This window comes from Phyllostomus discolor, chromosome 2, assembly GCF_004126475.2.
Source record: "Phyllostomus discolor isolate MPI-MPIP mPhyDis1 chromosome 2, mPhyDis1.pri.v3, whole genome shotgun sequence".
In the NCBI taxonomy this organism is placed as follows: domain Eukaryota; kingdom Metazoa; phylum Chordata; class Mammalia; order Chiroptera; family Phyllostomidae; genus Phyllostomus; species Phyllostomus discolor.
The window spans coordinates 19,639,174-19,661,225 of NC_040904.2; the positions used below are offsets into that span (position 1 = coordinate 19,639,174).

At 35.5% G+C, this 22,052-nt stretch overlaps 1 long non-coding RNA gene across 3 annotated transcripts in view; it reads right to left on the minus strand.

Annotated features, from left to right (window-relative positions):
* The window catches only part of LOC114491101, a 345,268-nt gene that overhangs the window by 157,996 nt on the left and 165,220 nt on the right, over positions 1-22,052 (minus strand). For all 3 annotated transcript variants that reach the window (XR_004901239.1, XR_004901238.1, XR_004901237.1), the window contains exon 3: positions 7,182-7,261. This is a non-coding gene — a long non-coding RNA (uncharacterized LOC114491101). The remainder of the gene's footprint in view (positions 1-7,181; positions 7,262-22,052) is intronic.

A 22,052-nucleotide genomic window follows, 5' to 3' on the forward strand; every position in this document is an offset into this window, starting at 1 on the left:
TTCACGGTCATGTTTTCTCTCCCCAGTCTGGGCACACCTTTCCTTCCAGCACTTTCCTTAGCTATTTTCTGTTTGGAGACAGCATGGGTGTTAACCCTATCAGAAAGACTTTCTTGACTATTTCCAGACCAAAGTCTAGTTTAGCATTCTTTCTATGCCTTGCTGTAGTACAAGACATACTTCTAAATAGCATCATCTATTGCAATTTGCTTTATCTACTTCCCATGACTTTATAAACAAGGACTATACTTCCTTCTTTTCATTCTCAATAACCCATACATATAGTCCTTGGCACTTAGTAAGGACTGCTAAGCAATAGGAACTACATAATGAAAAAAGTTTTGACTGGAATATTTAATGTTACATAAAGGGGAAGTCTCAAATTACATAAAATATATGGATATCTATAGATCAATTTAAAATAACCAATTGGAAGTCTACGGAATGAATGCAAATTCAAATACAAGGAACTAGATTCTGCAAAACAGACAATATTTGTGAGCCATTTTATACTCATTAATAGACTTGAGTGTAATATGATAAATAATTTAACACTCCACTTAAGTGATTTTCTTATTTGGAACATTTGTTCCTTTATCATGGTTTAAGTATATGTTTGTCATCTGTTTTTTTTTTCCTATGTTGAGTTTGTTTGTGGGTTGAACTGCATCTCCCAAGATGACCTATTCAAGTTATAACTCCTGGTACTTAAAAATGTGAACTTATTTGGAATTAGGGTCAGAATGAATTAAGATCAGGTCAGACTGGAGTAGGTTGGGTTCTTAAAACAATATGACTAAAGTTGTTATAAAAAAAGAAGAACCTTACAGACAGACACACAGAGGATGAGAGACATCTGAAGACACACTCAGGAGGAATGCTGGGTAACAACGGGAGCAGGGAGCGGAGTGATCACTCTATACACTAAGGAGCACCGAGGGCTGCCAGAAACCACGAGAAGCTAACAAAAAGGCATGCGACAGCGTTCAGAGGGAGTTTAGCCTACTGACACCTTGATCAGACTTCCAGCCTCCAGGACTGGGCGAGAACAATTTCTGTTGTTTAAAACCACCCACACTGTGGTATTTCATTATGGAGCCCTGAGAAATTAATACAAGTTTTTTGTTGTTGTTGTTAATCTTGAATAGGAACACAATTTTATCATGGTCTCCCCACTTTCATTCTAAAGGACCTGCTTTGGGCTCATGGAACATTAACTTCTAACATGTTTACAGAGATTACATTTTTTGGCAACTAAAACAAAGTAATCATGCTGATATCAACTGAACTTGATATTCTATTGCAATAGATATTCTAATAATAACTTTTTTGTTAAAATATAAAGAGATAACATTTATTGAAACGGAATGTAGATCTCTCAGAAAAAAGGCATTGGTGGCAAACAGACTTGCCCTTTCATCTGGCCAAACCTTTCATCACGGCATTCCTCACACCCCGGAACATATTACATTTCAGATTTATAACCTTCAGAAGAAGTCTGAAATGTTCAGCAGTGGGAGGGAAAAGCCTGGTACAGTTCTGATGTATCCACTCCATACTTCACAAGGCCCATATAAAACAATGTATGGAATGCTGATGAGGTTGTAGGGTTGAAATACCAGGTCTGCTAAAAGCACGATGAATATTACATTAGCCGTTTGGAGTAAAGGTCTAAAATATAATACGTTTCAGTGCATAAACAAAAAGAGTGGGACATAAGACTGAACAGATAATGCAGGTCTAAACCCATAACCTTTAGCTGTCCTCTCAGAGAATGTGGTACCTCTAATCTCACAAATAATATCACTGTGATTAAATGTAACGAGAGTGCATACCAAGAATGTGCACTGCCTGCCACTGCAGAGCTTAGCCAAAGTGCCAGAGCAGGCTATTTGTCTTGGGAAACTCACTTCTTGGTAAACTCTAGCAGCCAGCCCTCAGGTATCTACTGCCCTCTGGCTGTCCTGGGCTCTCCCTGCCCACAGAATGCAGGCCCCCACCCTCCAGCCCAGCAACCCTGTGCTTCAAAACCAAACTTCCTGTCAGTTCCACTTTTCAATCAAAACTCCAGTTTCCTCAGGCAAGTGGATTTTGGCATGATTTTTAGCAGAATCCTAATCTGATAATCTGGTAAAATTAATTCAGAGTAAATTGCCAATGGTTACTAGCCTAAATTTCTGAGAGAAACTGAGTTCTTGCCAATCTAATGTGCAGAACATACAAAGGATATGTTTTAGACTGGAAAAATTTCTGAGTGCCCTTTATTCAAACTCAAATGTCTTTAATTGCCTCTTTGATTCCCTTTCTTCCTTCCTTCCTTCCTTCCTTCCTTCCTTCCTTCCTTCCTTCCTTCCTTCCTTCCTTCCTTCCTTCCTTCCTTCTTTCCCTCTCTCCCATTTCCCTCTCCCCCTTCCTATCTTTTCCCTTAATTTCTCTCTGCTCTTCTTTCTCATCCCCACCCCACTGCTGGGTCAGCAGTGTGGGCAAATGCAACTTCCTCATTCACCAATACTCTTAATATTCTCCACTGGTGACTTTTTAAATGTGTGATGAGGAAAAACTATTCAACTAAGATTCAGAGTTATATTTTCCACTTTTTAAAGTTATTAACAATTACAATTTAAAGTGTAAATAGTGAATTGGGAAGCATTACAATGAACTACTTCATTTATTATTACTTTTTGTTATTCAGATACTTAAACTGTCATAAACAGTTACTATTGATCAAAACGTCTTTCCCAGAACTGCTAGGCATCTTTTGTAAGAATTCGCCAATATTTGCATCAGGCCATCAAAGCAAAGTACACCAATATACATAATATGCTTATTATTACTAATTAATTATTCAAAATATTCATTAATAAGAAAAGCCATGGTTAGTATATTTCTACAAATAATCAAAACAACTTGTATTTATTTCATACGCTTCTGTGCAGGGCGTTATCCTACTTTTCATATAATTCATTTAACCCTCAAAACAATATTATGGATTGGGTACTTTTATATACTTGCTTTTAATGGATTTGGAATACTAAGGCTTGGCCTGTTTCATGAATTTGCTTAGGATCACACAGTAGGTGAACCGTATTTAAAAAACACTGTATGGTTACATAGAAGAATATGGGCACCTCCTCCTCCAGGAACATATACATAGTCATGTTCTTTTAAAAAAATAAATCATATATGAATATTAATACTGGTTCCAATGGAAGGTGTGGGACCAGCAAGTGAGAATTAAACTAATGTTGGATTGTCTTGCATGGAAAACAAATTATTTCTGAGGATATCTTAGATTAATATAGAAGAATTCTGGTGAAGGAGGTATTGTAGCCAGAAAAAGCACTAAGAAATACCAGTATGTTCAGATCACTTCTCCTAAGGGTGGTCCAGAGGAATGGTAGGGCATTCAAGTCGGGCTTTGGCAAGTTTACAAATAATACCACTGGTGGTAAAATGCTAAACTGACTGTATAAAGACATATAGTAAATAATGTCTTCACAAATCATAACCGGCAGATAGAAGAGAAAATGAGTCACCTTAATCATTGCAAAAAAAATAAAAAAAACATAGATACTGAAGGAATAAAGCTTTATGCAATATAAGAATACAATCCCAACCCAATACTTCATTTATTTCTATTGAATAAATTATTTGGAATTTTTCAATAAATATTGCTGAACATGTTCAACAAGTAGCAGGCTGTGTGAGGGAAGCAATTGGACAGTAGCTTAATAAATATCATAGCTGACTATTTTAAATTATAAAAGTAATACCTATTTGGGTTAAAAAATCTAATAATACAGAAGTATATAAAACTTAAAACAAAGAGGCCTTTTTTTCCCCTTTTTTGTCATTGACATAATCACTAACCTAGATGTGTTTTCAAGACATTTTTACTACATGAACAAATACATAGTCACTGGTCTTGTTTTTGTAAAACAAAAGGACTAAAATTATATTTCTTTTTTTAATATAAACAAATGTTTTGTTTTTTCAGTTTTCTTTTGATTTTTTGTTTTTTGATTGTTGTTCAACAACAGTTGTCCCCGTTTTCCCTCACCACTGTCCCCCACCACACCCATCCCCACCTCCCACACTCAATCCTACCCACCCTAGGTGGCTTTGTCCATGGGTCCTTTATATGTGTTCTTTGATGACCCTTCCTCTTCTCTCCCCCACTTATCTCCCTCCCCTCTGGTTACTGTCAGCATGGATGGAACTGGAGAGCATTATGCTAAGTGAAATAGCCTAGGCGGTGAAAGACAAATACCATATGATCTCACCTATAAGTGGAACCTGATCAACAAAACAAGAAAGCAAAATATAACCAGGGACATTGGAATTGAAATAAAATTATATTCCTGTATAAATGTAAGTGTGGCTATAATGTAAGATTGATGCACTTTTTTCTATAAGGGATCTTGCCATACATATTATTATTATAACTTAATTTAATTTATTTCTTGCCAAAATATAACATGGGAAACTTAGCAAGTCAGAGCATGTAATCCTACCATAGTTTTTGAGAAAAGTTCCATATATTTCAAGGCATGGTATCTCATAAGTCATTTAACTATTCCATAAGGTTTTGACTTTTTCCCAAGCTAGATTTTCACACATTTATGTATATTACCTTATGTATTTAGAGACCTAAGTTCCAACTCAAACAGTGTGTTTAATCATGAAATACTGTATATTTTTTTGTCTCCATTATCTCACAGAAATAAGATACTGAGGACTTGGAAAAAGTACTTATTCCAATCACTTTTCATACATTTTACTCTGTATATTTTTGGAGGTAAGAAAGCAGATCTGAAGCCAAATGGCCGAGTTTAAAATACCCTGTGGACCATAGTTAAGTATGTAAAAGTTTAATAAACTAAAATTTCCAGTTACTCTGGCCAAGAGTTTATGTTCCAGAAATATTAACTGACCATTTTAAAAGTAAATCCCAAATGTTGGGATAGGTGGGTAGGTAAAGCATTCCTCGGAGGATTCTAAGGAAAACTCACTCCAGAAGTCAGTGGGAGCGGGGTCATCCATGCAACAGCCGCTATGTGTCCCCTTTGGCACTCAAGAGACCCTTATGCACAGAGAAATTTTGCAGCTGGGCAGAAGAGACAAGCATCTGGCTTAGAAAGAACACCATAACTCAGAGCAACTGTTGGCCTCTACATTTGGCCTTGTACATTGATCTTATTAAATTTCAACGTCTTCTTCTGGAAAAGGGATTCAGTTAGAGGGGAAAAAATATCACAAAAAAAACACTTCTGGCACAATGACTCAAGTGAACAGCCTTCAGATATCTTCTAGGTGGGGAACATGTTTACCAACAAATGCAGACATGGGTTGGCGCATGTAGGCTTCTTGGGCTTATCATGAACGAGGACAACCTCCTTTCTCGTCCACCAAAGAAACTAGCAAAATATCTGAACTATTTCTTTATAGCTGGTATAATGAATAAAAAAGATAAAATTGATTATCAGTTGGTAGAGACACAGGCTAACTGAGTATCTTTGTTAATAGAGTTCAGTAAAAATGAAGCAGGTCACAGGGTTACCAAAGAATAAGTATCTTCAAGAGTGTAAATGCAGGTGGCAGGCAATGTCCACATTAGCAGGGAGGGAGAGAAACATTATGTAGGAGGCACAATGATTTGCAGAGTTTTAAGCTAGAGTAAGGACAAATTATGACTAGGTCAGAACTGATTTTTCTACTTATAACTGTGAGCAAAACCAAGCAAACAAATACAAAACAAACCCTTGTGTCCATAAAGATCAATATTCACACAATGGGGTCCAATATCAGCAAAATATATAAAAAAATAAATGTGTTTAAAAAATATACTTTTAGTCATAAGATAATGAAAAGCCTATGTAAGGATTTGTAAAGTGACTATAAAACTAACATGAATGAAGTTATATATATATAATACACACACATATGTGTGTATATATATTTAATTGGAAGAATAACTTTAAATTTGGGTTATGTTTTAAAGAATGACGAAAGGGAAAGTACCAACAAAACTCTTTTGAACGGCATTTATTTCTTTGAAAAACATGTAAAATTAAAAAGGAGCCATGAAGGTGCACATGTTGTAGCCAACACCACCTGGCATATTAAGAAAAATATGTATACAAAAACTCCACACTTCCTCCATAGTTTTCATTTTAATCACATCTGTTCTAAATTAGAGCTGTGTTAGATAGAACGAAAAGTCGTGTCATCAAAATCCTTGAAAAATTGATAAAAACCATTGATCGCCTCCACAGACAAAAGGAATGCACACAATACATTGCATATAGTTTCAGAGGGATTGCTGATTATCTTATCTAAAACTTACTCCCTGATCTCAATTTAAGGAGTTCTAGTCTAAAAAAAAATAGCCTCAAGTAAATGGGATCTACTGTTTCTGAAATGTGACTAACAGAAGAAAAATGTAATTCTTGCCACCGTGTTACTGTAAACATGCTGCATTCTCCCGAACATGGAACGCTGGGAAGGCGGTGGACACCGGTGGGATGTAGAGCCTGCAGTGAGTCTCTGCTTATGGAATGCTCTGGAATTATCTCCCCTTATCTTTGTTCTTTCAACCTCTAACACCCATTTTCTAAGAACCAACTACAAAGAGTTGTTTGAATAAGATAAGAAAAGCAAAAGGAACCTTACACAATGTTTCTAATATCCACCATAGAAAACAGAACAAGTAAAGAAAACAACCCAGGATCCTAGAGATTCTTATAAACTAGATAAACTAACTGTTTTTGTAAGCTAATAAAAAATCCTTTGAGCCATTTAAATTATTTAAAGAAAAACCAAGTGTTAAGATAGTTAAAGTCTTTGCTTTCTATTTTAGAAACTAGTGTTATGATCCCAAATGCCATTTTAATACACTTCATGGTTATAGGAGCACAGATATGTATTACTTAGTCACACCCTGAAAAACTTGGAATTAAATTACTTGCCATGAGTGATAGTCAAATGTCTTTTACACCAAGTTTATCAAAATAAACTCATAGGAGTGGACAAAGTTTGATTCAACTGAGGTCACATTTCACAACTGCTTGCAACATTGACTGTATTAAGTATGCATTTTATATGTATGCAATTTGCAAATGATAACTACACAATGTAGTATTAAAGACTTGGCTGTACTTGTCTATTTGCAAGTCACTTACCATACTGTGCATTTCATTCTCTTCTCTGTTCAAATCTTGGCATCAAGACTTTCCTTGATCTCAGAAGCAGTAACAAGGTCCTGAAAAGTATTTTTTGTATTGTAAAAGATTGTGCTTATGCATATACATACAGATATTTCCCCAAATAATGGCCAATTTTTAACACTTGCATTATTTATGAAGATATTTAGGTCCAGAAACAATTCGCAAATTAGTAAATTGTCCCTAAGAACGCTTGATTTTTATTGAACATTGTGGAGGCATCAACATTGTAGATTCACCTTTGAAAAATGTTAGATATGTATTTATTCTTTTGTCTTTTGGCTGACAATTGAGTGGTATTCTTTTAAAAGCACCTATTTTAGGTGCTAAGAGGTCCTTGTTAGATAAATTAAAAACAGCATTAAGTTTTAGAAATGAAGTGTCAGAATTGATACCTTTTTGATCTGTAGGTCACTAAAGGAGCAACAAATAATGGGATTACAAGTTAGTTACAAATAATGGGATTATCTTTCCTGCCTTAGCATTTTGGGTTTGATTAAAAACTGTTTTACTTTAGTTACTGCCTAAGGTTCATGTGAGTGATTGAGAGGAAATGTATTATTTTCAAGAGGCTCCCAGATACTTTCATTCTAATTTTTCCTGCCCATATTATGAATTATGAATGAATGAATGAATAAAAAATGCCAGTGACCTCTGTGTTGTAGTGTAGCATTATCATCTCTGGGAGGAGCATACCGTATGCAGGGTGGAGTAAACCAAATGAAATAAAACAAATAACCATAATAATGACAAATTTATGACATAAATCAAGTCAATAAATCAGTATTCGAATAAGGCACTGGACTGAGTTAAAAGGACCATAACAGTCATTTGGGGTATTTATAGCCCATTGAGGAAGGTGATACAGACATGTCTACAACTGATGATAAAAAATGAAACAAAATTAATTACAAACACGAGAGTCCTTTAATTATTTTTAGTTGATCAGGGTAGGTATCATTGAGGTACCATTTGAACTGTATCTAGATGAAAAACCAGCATGTGCAAATGTGAAAAGAGAGAGGGAGAACACATCCAGATTAAGAGAATAGTATAGGCTAAGAGGCAGAGGACCCAGAGAGAATATGAGAAGGTAGGTAAGTGCTTCATTAAAAAAGAGCATTGTCCAATGATACCCACAATAGCAGATTAGCTATTGGAAAGTCATTTGCACTCTATGAGGGGGCAGTTGCCATGAAGCGGTAGGGAGAAAAATCAAACTGCATTTTGGGCATGGTAAACTGGTCAATGAAGAAAATGGTCAAAATGAGTGGATAAGTTAGGGAAGAAGCAGGATGGGAAAAGTTTTGCAGAGAACAAAGCACATTAGGAGACCAAGAAGAAGAAGGGAAATATATCAAAAAATCCTTAACAATCTTAATTTAAAAGTAGTATATTTTGATTGTGGTTTCTCTGTGATATACATTCAAGAGGTGCATCAGTCAAACCTAAGATTTTCCAGCCAGGGCAATGAAGAGGTCACTTAGAGCAATTAAATTTTGGCATCTTGAGTTGTCTGATACTACTATTGACTACCAAGAAAAAAAAACATATAACATGTGTGATGAAAAATATTTTCATATTTAAAAATATTTTTTTATCAAAGATGCACATTGATGTCAACAGAAACTTTACTGAGCTTTGGAACACTATATCAATTTTCAAAGAAATAATACAAACAAAACACCTGCAAGGAAGAAATGTTAAGACATTCTTTTTTAAAATTTAATCTTTATTGTATTTTTCCAATACCATTTAATCCCCTTATACCTCCCTTTCCTTAGTAATTACCACCATGTGTCTGTGTCCATGAGTCCCTTTTCCTTTTGCTCATCCCCTCCGCCCCCTAACCCCCACTCCACTAGCTGTCATTCGCTCTCCATCTATGAGTCTGTCTACTTTGGTTTTTAGTTCAGTTTGTTCATTATATTCCAGATATGAGTGAAATCATATGGTATTTGTCTTTCTCTGCCTGGCTTATTTCACTTACCATAATGTTCCTGCACCCATCCATACTGTTTCAAAGGGTAACATTTTCTTCCTTTCAATGGCCAAGTAGAATTCCAATGTGTAAATGTCCCATAGTTGTTTTATCCACTCATCTATGATGGACTCTTGGGCTGCTTCTATATCATAGTGATTGTAAATAACGCTGCAATAAACATAGTTGTGCTTATGCTATTTTGAATCAGTGTTTTAGTTTCCTTTGGATATGTTCCCAGAAACAGGATAGCTGGGTCAAAAGGAAGATCCATTTTGAATTTTTTGAGATCTCCATATTGCTTTCCACAGTGGCCACACCAGTTTGCATTCCCCCCAACAGTGCACTAAGTTTCCCCCTTTTTCTACGTCCTTGCCAACATTTATTGTTTGTTGATTTATTGATGACAATCATTCTGACAGGTGTGAGATGGCATCTCATTGAGGTTTTTATTTGCATTTCTCTGATGATTAGTGCTGTTGAGCATCTTTTCATATGTCTATTGGCCATCTGTATGTCCTCTTTGAAGAAGTGTCTATTCAAGTCCTTTGCTCATTTTTTGATTGGGTTGTTTGTTTTCCTGGCATTGAGTTTTGTATCTACTTTATAAATTTTGCATATTAACCCCTTATCAGATATATAAACAAATATGTTCTGACATTCCGTGGATTGCCCTTTTATTTTGTTGATGATTTCCTGTGCTGTGTAAAAACTTTTTAGTTTGATGTAGTCCCATTTGTTTATTTTTCTTTTTGTTTCCCTTGCCTAGGGATATATATCAGATAAAATAGTACTACAAGCATTTTCTGAGATTTTAAAGCCTATGTTTTCCTCTAGGATTTTTATGGGTTTGGGTCTAACAGTTAAGTCTTTGATGCATTTTGAATTTATTCTTGTGTGTGATGTAAGAAGATGGTCTAGCTTCATTTTTCTGCACATATATATCCAATTTTCCCAACATCCCTTATTGAATAAACTATCTTTAGCCCATTGTACGTGCTTGCTTCCTCTGTTGAATATTAATTGACTATAAAGGTGTAGGTTTATTTCTGGGCTCTCTATTCTGTTCCATTGATCTGTGTGTCTGATTTTATGCCAGTACTAGGTTGTTTTGATCACTATGGCCTTGTAGTCTAGTTTGATATTAAGTAGCATGATTTCTCTAATTCTGTTCTTCTTTCTCAGGATTGCTATTGCTATGTGGGGCTTTTTGTGGTTCCATATAAATTTTTGAAGTATTTTTTCTAGTTCTGAGAAATATGTTATTGGAATCTTGATAGGAATTGCACTGAATCTTTATATTGCTTTGGGTAGTATGGGCATTTTGATGATGGTAATTCTTTCTATCCATGAACATGGTATGTGTTTCCACTTATTTGTATCATCTTTAATTTCTTTCTCAGTGTCTTATAGTTTTCCAAGTACAGGTCTTTTACATCCTTGGTTAGGTTTATTCCTAGGTATTTTATTCTTTTTGAAGTAATTGTGAATGAGATTGTTTTAATTTCCCTTTCTGTTAGTTCACTATTGGCATAGAGAAATGCAACTGATTTTTGGATGTTAGTTTTCTATTCTGCTACTTTGCTGAATTTATGTATCAGATCTAGTAGTTTCTCAGTGGAATCTTTGGGGTTCTCTACGTACAGTATTATGACTATAAATACAGACACTTTACTTCTTCCCTTCCAATTTGGATGCCTTTTATTTCTTCTTCTTGTCTAATTGCTGTTGCTAGGACTTCCAGTACTACGTTGAATAACAGTGGTAAAAGCAGATATCCCTGTCTTATTTCTGATCTTAAGGGGAACACTTGTAGTTTTTGCCCATTGAATGTGGTGCTGGCAGTGGATTGGTCATATCTGGCCTTCATTATGTTTAAGTTTGCTTCCTCTATTCCTACTTTACTGAGAGTTTTGATCATAAGTGGGTGCTGGATTTTATTAAAGGCTTTATAAAAAAAATTCTAAAATATTTACTCTTACCACATGGAAAGTAAGGCTGCAATTCATCAAAGCTTTTAGAGAAACAAATGTTTTCCATTCATACAATCCTCACAAATATTACTAAGACTATGAATATATTTACCAAAGGATATAATCACACTTATACATCAGACAACCTGAAACTGACATTCTACAAAACAATTGGCTAGGTTCTCTGTGTAAGTGTAAAAGGCCATGACAAGAAAAGAAAGATTGTGATGTCAGATTTGAGGAAACTATGGTGATTTGGGGATTGGATCCAGGACCAAGAAAAAAAGACCTTAGTGGGATGACTAAGGAAAATTGACTAGGTCTACAGAGTAGTTAATAGTCTTCACTGTTAATTTCCTAGTTTACAAAAGTGCATCCTAGATATGTAAGATGTTAAGGGAAGTTGGTTCAAAACCATAAAGAAATTTCTGTAGCATTTTCCAAACTGTTTTGTAAGTTTGAAGTTATTTAAAAGTAAAGTGTTAATAATGAAAGATTTCTAACTATAAAAAGAAAAGTCCCATATCTGAAAAGCTTCATATCTGAAGATATGAAGAAACATATGTGAAAGTAGTAAGAAAGAAGTATTTGCATGTGTCATGTTGCTATTCAAAATTTAAAAAAAAGTCAACCAGCTGAAAAGTGGTCAGAACCAAGTGGCAATAAGAAAATATGTCAAGCATGACTTGGTTCTAAAGAAAGAAATTCCTCGTTTATATGTGAAGTACCCTGTTGTATTTTAGTAAACAAGCTAAAAAATAGAAACTCAGAAAGTGACTTTTAGTATGTTTTTAGTGTGACTTTTCCAACACAAAAAAGATGATCAAAGCCGATTTTGAAGTTGCCATGCCATTCAATTTTGAGTACCTACTCAAAAAACACCATGGTAACAGAAATATATGGTCTGTGATTATGAAGTGCCTCATGAATGATACTGGACTAATTATATATATTTCGCAATAACAGCACTTGACAGAATGTCTTATAACTAACAGGCAAGCAAAGTCCTCTTGATCCATGAAAAAGGAAGAATCATTTGGATTACCTCGCAGAAGCTTGGATAATACCTGTCCACCATGGGAAAATGAGAAGGTCTTAGGTAGTAGCAGGATCATTTGAAGTCAGTGAGAGATTCTGATGGTCAGTGATTGAGGCACAAAGGAGAAAGGAAATTTAAGAAGAGGAAAGCCTAAACAAAGTCATGTATGGAAAAAGGCAGAGTGGTTTTTACTGATTCCAATAAGAGGAGGAGGAGCTCTAGGGTTGGAACTTCAATGATGAACAAGACAGTTTAGGGTGTAAAGAGGCTTGGGCCTCCAAGAAACTTATGTGTTTCTAGAAATACTAGCCCCTTTCATATTTAAGGCCAATTCTATTGCATATATTTTTATCCCTAAATTCAGAATATTTTTATAGAACCTAAAGTATGAAATACATATTTAATTGCCTGCTCCAAAATGATCGTCACAAATTCCAAAGATGCTGGATCTTCAAATATGTTCTAAGTGTATTGTTTTGTAAGTAGCCAATTACTATTTACTGCCAATTACTATTTACTATTCCAGAAGGTCAGTAATTCAGATTCTTCTATAGCAGCGATTACCTTATGTAAATTTAGTCAGGAGAACTGACCTCTTCGATCTTAGATTGTCAAATAAAAAACTGACAACAACCAATAGGACAATAGCCATGGCTATGTGAATGAATCAAAATTATACCTATTTTTTGTGTGCCACAGAATTTTAGTAATTAGTATATGTGTGACATGAGATGAAAATGGTTAAAAATCACTGCTTTACAGGATCCTCCAGTATCAAGCTGTCCACTGAGGTTTTACAAAACTGAAAACATTCTTGTTAATTGGATATAGATTTCATTGTAGCTGCAACTACTAAAGTAGTTTAGCAGCACTTTACTCCAGGGAACACCAGATCTGATGTAAAAAAAATCCCTTAGCAAATAAATTTGATAAACATTTTATTAAGAAATGTTAATCAAGGGTCTTAGGATATAATCCTAGCAGTGGAATTGCTGGGTCAATTTTAGTTTTCTGAGGAAATTCCATACTGTTTTCCATAGTGGCTGAACCAGTCTGCAATCCCACCAACAATACACTAGGGTTCCTTTTTCTCCACAACCTCACCAGGACTTGTTGTTTGTTGATTTGTTTATGATGGCCACTCTCAACAAACCCTGAAACACCAATCCAAAAGAACCTATGCACCCCAATGTTCATAGCAGCACAATTTACAATAGCCAAGTACTAGAAGCAACCGAAGTGCCCATCAATAAATTAGTGGATTAGAAAACTATGGTACATTTACACAATGGTATTCTACACAGCAAAAAGAAAGAAGGAGCTCCTACCCTTTGCGACAACATGGATGGAACTGGAGAGCATTATGTTAAGTAAAATAAGCCAGGTGGTAAAAGACAAATACCATATAATCTCACCTCTAACTGGAACCTAATCAACAAAACGAACAAGCAAGAAAAATATAACCAAAGATATTGACATTGAGAACAGGCTGACAGTGACCAGAGGGGAGAGGGGAGGGGATAATGTTGGGGAGATGAAGGGTTTACAGGAACAACTATAAAGGATACAAGGACAATAACAAGGGTGGTTAAACAGGGGAAGGAGGTGGGGAGGGCTGGGGTGGTGAGAAGGGGTGGGAGGAAAAGGCAGAAAACTGTAATTGAACAATAAAAAGAAAAAAGAAAGAAATGTTAATCAGATTTTCTTGTTTCAGGAGTTACAAGGACCTTGAAAATGTGAAAATTATAGTATGTAACAAGAAAGGAGATAATATCCATTGTTTCACAAACCCAGTAAAGTTCGAAACCTGAGCCATATGCATCTCAGCTTTACCTTATTATAAGTCTATCACATATTAGGAGGAATGGCTTAACCAAATGTCTGTGAGGAAAGAGAATTTTCTCTAAAATAATTGGATTTGTGCATGGCTATGGGTGCTATAGTACTATAGGTACTATAATTTCAATTTTTTTTTCACTTAATTCCATCAGAAAATGTTGCCTCTTAGGGAACTTTCTCTTCTTTTTAAGTTGGTATTAGTGGAAAAAGCTATGAGCAGATATGTCCTTTCCTGATAACTTATTTGTGAAGAAAACTATTTTGTGAATGGAAAACCTGCATTTTATTCATCTTATAACATGTTGCAGTCATGTGAAGTGATCACTTAAATGTCAACGTTGACCCTAAAATAAAACACGGAAGCAGAAAATGAGGAAAGCTAGGTAAATTTCAAAGAAATTAAGATACAAGAAATGGACAAGCAGTTTGGAAATAACTGTGTACTTCACATATCTCTAAGTCCAACGACAAGCCAAACATCATGGTACACTCATGAAATATCACTATGTAATGTCAATACTTTGCAACTGGTTTATAATTTCAGGTATTTGGATCTGAAAGAGTGATTTTTATGCAGATCATATTTGGTGCTATAGCTTGAGAAGTAAAAGCACATGAATGCCAAGCCCTACAGTTGGATCAGCAGAAAAGATGAAAACATTATGTCAAACTTCATTTCACAAAGCCCATGTATACACCATCATTGTTTTATAGAGAAAAATATATTTTGGATGCTAGATCCAAGATGGTGGAGGAGCAAGTGGAAATTACACTAACCTCCTCCCAGGACCAATCTGGAATTACAACTAAATTGTGGCAAAACCATCTGGAATAAACAAGTGAACAATAGTAAGAGAGAAACCTTATAACCATGCACAGGTACAAGAAACAACTTCAAAATGGTATGCCTGGTAGGGAGCGTGGTGGAAGCTCTAGGGAGTTGGCTGGATGCCCACAGGTGGCAACTAAAAGGCCAGAGGGCTAATGTAAGTGGCTGGGGGGATCCCTCTGAGAAGTGTGCAACCTAAACCCCAAGCTGGGCTCCCCAGCGTAAGACACTAAAGTCCAAAAAGTACATAGATAACACCCAGCTGTGAAATCCCCAGGAGTGTTTCTGCCAGAGACAGATGGCTGGAGACAGAAAGAGTCATGTAAAGGGTTTTCGCATAAATTTTCATATGCAGCCACTTACCCAGGTTTTGGTAAAGGGTGGGGCAGAATGGACTAGACACTTGAGGAGAGACTGGGGGTGGTGGCTTTAGGGAGAGAACTGGGAGAGCACCCTCCAGGATCCTGGTACTGAGCCACTCACCACACTGCATAGTCATCTCAGTAGTCATCTCACTCAGACAAGCCACTCTTCTCTGAGTGTCATCAGTAATGCGCCCCCCCCCCCCACCAGGAGGGATTGTTTCCCACCTTGGGTTCTTTGCCTGACAGCTGAGTACAGAGTGACTGGATTAAGAAGTAAAGGAGTCAGTTGCAAACAGTATATTACTGGTAATCTCGAACAGGCTGCCTAAGGCCAGACAGGGTAACTATCTGACATCATCAGAGGTGGATCCAGAAAGAAAATACAATGGCAAATACTAGAAGCTACCGAGGTGAAATCCACGGTGGTCTTCTCCATGATTTGTGATATTTTTTTTTTCTGCATAGTTTTTTAACATTCTTTTTTTGTCCTTCAACTTTGTGCATATTAAGTCACTAGATTTTATATTATAGTTTATTTCAACTCTCGTATTTTACTCCTCTACCCTCTTACCCCATTTTATCTTCTTATTTCCTCTTATTATTTTCATTTTAAATTTTGCTTTCTCTCTTGCTACATCTTATGTCCATTCTGCACTCTTACTATTCTCCCCAGTCCAGCCTCTCAAAGCCAATTTTCTTGTCAATCGTCATCTCACATTCCTTTTCCTGCTCTTAAAATAGCTGCACTCTCTCTCCACCTTTAGCAATTTTTGGTCATTGGTTGTGGATAGGGTAGTTGTTGTTGCATTTTTGTCATTTTTGTCTTTAGGTCTTCACTATTTTTGTATTTCAAATCTCAAATTTGACCATTTTCCTCTCCTATTCCATTTTGCTTTCATCCAGCACATTCTTTTTTTCATCTCAAATGTTAATTTTTCCTCTTCCATTCAGCCCTTTTTTCTTTTTATCTCACATTTTAATTTTTCCCTGTCTTAGCCTGGGTTTCATTCCTCACTCTTAGTATTCCCTCTCCCTCTATCATCTCAAAACCACTGTCATTTCCTCCAGACATCTCTTAAGCTTTTCCTTCTTCCTTTCCCCCCTCTTATTCCCATCCCACCTTTATTAACTTTATCTCATTTGTTATTGACAGTCCTGTGGTGGATCTTGTTCTCCAATTTGGTTCTTACTCTTTAAAATATTTATTTGCTTTTTTCCTTTTTCTTTCTCTAACTTCATTTTTTTTAAAAAAAATTTCTGTTTAAACCTAATACTATATACCTCCCTTCTCTTACTCCATTCTTCCTCTTCATTCCTTTTATTTATGATGTAAATTTTACTTTCTCTCCTAGCATTGCTTCAAGTACCTACTTTTATTAGTATTCCCCCTTCTACTCTCTTCATTTATAATTCAATAGGTCATCTCATATTTGCTCTCCTTTCTTATAACAGCTTTAATCTCTTTACCCTTATTAATACTGGCTCACTTGCTATTGATAGTGGGATAGATCATTTGATCTGTTTGATCAAAGCTGACATGATAATGTACACAGAAAACCTTATAAATTCCACCCAAAATTACTAGACCTATTAAGAGAATCTGGCAAAACAGCAGAACACAAAGTTAATATTCAGTAAATGAAAGCATTTTGGACACCAACAATGAAATATCAGTAACAGAAATTAGGAAAAAAACACTATAGCAACAAGAAAAATAAAGTACCTAGGAATACTCCTAACCAAGGAGAGAAAAGAACTGTACTCAGAAAACTATACTGAAGAAAGAAATTTAGGAAGACACAAATAAATGGAAGCATACACCTCATTCATGAACTGGAAGGATTAATATCATCAAAATGTCCAAACTATAGAAAACAATGTATAGGTTAAACAGAATCTGTATTAAAATACCAATGCAATATTCCACAGATATAGAACAAATGCTGCAAAAAATTTATATGGAACCATAAACAACCCCAACTATCCCTGGCAATTTTGAGAAAGAAGAACAAAGTAAGAGGGATCTCAATACCTAATATCAAACTATATTACAAGGCCACTGTAATCAAAACAGTCTGATACTGGCATAAGAACAGATACATAGATCAATGGAGCAGAATCAAGAGCCCAGAAATATACCCATGTCTCTATGGTAAATTAATACTCGACATATGGGGCAGGAGCATAAAATGGAGTTAAAATAGCTACTTCAACAAATGGTGTTGGGAGATCTGGATAGCTACATGCAAAAAAATGAAACTTGGCTGCCAGCTTACACCTTACACAAAAATAACTCAAGATGGATAAAATACTTAAATATAAATCATGACACTATAAAGTCCCATGGGAGAACATAGGCAGGAAAATTTCAGATATTCCATGTAGCAATATTTTCACAGATATGTCTCTTAGAGCAGGGGACATTAAAGATAAACAATGGGATTACATCAAATTAAAAAAAAAACAAACTTCTGCACAGCTAAAGAAAACATCAGCAAAATGTAAAGGGAACCAACCACATGGGAAAATATATTTGCCAATGATACCTTGGACAAGGGTTTGGTCTCCAAAATATATAAAGTACTCACATGACTCCACACCAGGAAGATAAACAATCCAATTAAAAAATGGGCAAAGGACCTGAACAGACACTTCTCCAAGGAGGACATACAGAGGACCCAGAGACATATGAATGTATACTCAACATCACTGGCCATCAAAGAGATGTAAATTAAAACCACAATGAGATACCACTTCACACTGGTCAGAATGGACATCAAAAACAAATCAATAAACAACAAGCGCTGGAGGAAAAGGAACCCTAGTACACTGCTGGTGGGAATTCAGGCTGGTATAGTCACTGTGGAAAACAGTACAGAATTTCCCCAACAAATTAAAGATGGAATTACCTTTTGACCCAACATTTCCACTCCTGGGATTATACAGTAAGAGTCCTGAAACACCCATTCAAGAGAGACTATGCACCCTGATGTTCATAGCAGCACAATTTACAATAGCCAAGAGCTGGAAACAGCCTAAGTGCCCATTAGTCAATTAGTGGATCATAAAACTGTGGTACATTTACACAGTGGAATACTATGCAGCCGAAAGAAAGAAGGAGCTCCTACCCTTCCCCAACACATGCATGGAACTGGAGAGTATTATGCTAAATGAAATAAACCAGGTGGTGAAAGATAAATACCTTATGATCTCACCTATAGGTAGAATCTAGTCAACAAAACAAACAAGCAAGCAAAACTGGTGACATGGAAATAAAGAACAAACTGACAGTGACCAGAGGGGAGGGGAGAGGGAGATAATGGAGGAAACAAGGGGAAAGGTCAAGTCAAGGAACATGTATAAAGGACCCATGGACAAGGACAACTTGGAGGGAGGACTGAATGTGGGAGAGGAGGGGTGGTTAAGACATGGAATAATGGAGGATATTCCATGGAATAATGGAGAATAATGGAGGAAAATGGGTCAATTGTAAGTGAACAACAATGAAAATATTTTTTAAAAAGAATAATATATTTTTAAATGTAATATAATTGTAAATATTTATTTGGTAATTGTAGTAAAATATGCATTTTTAAATTTTAGTAGGTAAGTTATTTATCATACCTGCCACTACAGTTGTTTTTTATAGTACATAATTTTATTTTATTAATTTTTTATTGGTGACATATTACAGATGAATCTCACTTTCCCCCCTTTACCCAGCCCCTTCCATCCCCACCCGCCCTCCTCACAGCCTTCAGCACATTGCTGTCTGTGTCCACGGGCTATGCATATGCGCATACATGTCATTTGGCTAACCTCTATATTTCTTAATCATAATATCGCAACTGAGGCTTTTTGGGCACATTTAACAGGATATTTACATAATCATAATTATTTTTGGTTTGCAGATACAATCAAGCAAAATTAAGATTATCCTTTCTCATGTAAAAGTGCCAAACATATGGTAGGCAATATATAAGCTTCAAAAAAGAAGCATAACATATGTTTTAATACACCTTTTTTGGGGGGTAGTATGAAAAACAATCTTTTTCTAACAGTTGTATAACCAGGTCACCTCACACAAATAATAATTTATTTAATTGAAATATCTCCCTCTATCTAGAAAGTGAATGTTTTGGGAATATATGAGTCTTGAAGCAAACACTAAATTTGATTTTTCTTCCTCTTAGTAAAAATGCATCTAATGTCACCCCCAGTCTCTCCATGTTGCTATTACAATTTTTTCTCATCAATTTAGTTAATCTTTTCTCTCCACTATATAAGCAAACTCATGAGGAAGAAATGTCACTTGTCATAGTACGTAGAAAAACTTTTCAGTAAACCTTTGATAGAATGAAATGGTATTTCATTTCAAAATGCTGGAATTCTTAGATGTAAGATAATATTTTTTAGAGTACAATAATAACAGGATGGTTAAAGCAAAAATAGGCCTTCTTTCTTTTCCCAACAGTGAATATCTGCTTCTTGCTCCCTACTCTCTCCCTTGAATGTTAAGTGCTAGCCTTGTGTGGGCAGCCACCTCCAGAGAAGGAAACAGCATTCTTTCCTCCTTCACAAACTGTTCTTTTCCCAGATACTTACGTGGCTAGCTCCTCAGATCTCCCAAATTTTTTACTGAAGAGTTTCGTCCTCAATGCTGTCCTCATTGTCTACACTATATACAACTTTCATCCTTCCCTTGACATTCTTGCTTTTAAAAAAATTTTCATCATTTAATATACTGTGTAATTTACCTACTTATGCCGTTCATTACCCATTTCCATCACTGCAATGTAGATTGCATGGTGGCAGAGAATTTTGTCTTTTCTTCAGTTCTGCATTGCCAGCACCCAGGAGAAATATAATAGGTGCTCAATAAATTGAAGAATGTAGTCACCATCACCATAAAAAAAACTCTTTTATGTATACTGATAATTCTGCTAGTTGGTGCACTTGGTTAAATAATTATCTCCTCAAAAACATTTAACAGTTAAAGGCAATGATTCATGCTGGCATAGCAAATAATGAAATATTGGACAATAAATAAAATGTTGTCAAATGTGTAATCTGATGAGCAAGTGTTCATGTAACATGTAAAAATAAAGTAAAAAACGCCTTGAAAAATAATAGTGAAGCAAGATAAGTATTGGAGGGAAAGATGAATAGCCTGCATCTTATCTATGCCTCTGTAAATTTTGCCACACAGTCTCCTTTTTATTTCTCCAAACTTACTTCTTCTATCAGCCTTAATGAGAATACCTCAATTGGTCACATCTAGTCATTTCATTATTCAGTCAGGTTTTACAATAATTTGCTATTATTTTGTGGCTTTTGTTCTCCCAACTTTGTTGTAAGCTTCAAGGAGGTGTGATTGTGTTTTGAACACCAGTGATCCCACAGCATCTGACTCAGGAATCAGTGCATGGCCAACCCTTACTATATGTGTGTGGACTAGCTGGCCAATTGATCCCCATGCCATTTAGGGTATCGTGAGAAGTTCTAATTTAAAAGTTGAAAGAAAAGTCACATTTATGCAAAGGACAAATCTTCAAAGACCTTTAATAGTTTTATACATCAAATGTTAAAATATAGGAAAAATGATATTCCACATTAATATCTGTACAATATTGTAACTTATTTAAACAGGACTTCCACATTCAATATTTTGGTTCTTTTTATAATTAAGTCTGTACTAAATGTATTCTAAGCTAGCTTTCTGTGTAATTGTCATATTTTGAAAAAAAATAATTCAGAGAGTTTTAATTAAAATAAACTTTTAAAGAAAGATAGTCATTACTACTTTGACTATCTCAACCCATATACTCTGAAGCTTGCTCAAAATTTGTAACTTAAAAGTATAGATTAAGATTATATTTGTTCAAGGGATTTTCATGGTAGTACTAAGCTTGTGCATCTGTTCATTCATAATTGTTTTCTCACTATTTATTGAGTGCCTTCCATTCTTAGTCTGGGGTTTTCAGGGGACCAATGAGTCAATACTTGAGATGCCCACAGATGGGAAAAACAATTTTACCATAGGCTAATTGATATAAATAAGAATTAATTTCCTTGACATATTTCTGGTAAAAAAATCACCAAAATTCTAAATAAAGACCCAAATTACTTCTAATATTAAATATTGAAATACATGTAAGCTACACATACATTCAAGAAAGTTGAATGCAAACAAATAAAAAAACAATTTCCCAACCCACAATTCCATTTCAGGGTCACAGGTGGCCAAAGTTCTCCCTATAGCTCAGGATAGAGGGCCTGGACCTACCTGGACAAGAATTTTTACATCACAGATGCACGCACACACACACACACACACACACACACACACTCACTCAGAATGGGACAATTTAGACATACCGGTTAACCTAACATGCAAATCTTTATGATGGAGGAGGAAACTGAAATATTCAGAGGAAACTCTTGCATATATGAGGAGAGTGTACAAGCTCAGCAGAGATAGTATGGCCCAGGATGGAAATCGATTATTTTTTTGTCAACATTATAACAACACATTATTCAAGGACTGTACTTCTTTGCTGTAGTTCCTTGAAATAATGATATTTGATGTACTGTGTTTAGCATAGTGACACAATGATTACAAAATGGCTGCCTTTCCACCACCCTTTCATTACAAAATAGTCTCTACAAGTTAAACTCAAAATCTGAAGGAACTAAAGTTACTTTAAAAAATCGTCTCCTTAGAAAAACATTTTTATTATAATCTGAATATATAGTACAGGTATGTAACATTCTGACAGTAGAAGACAAAAAAAAAAGCAAAC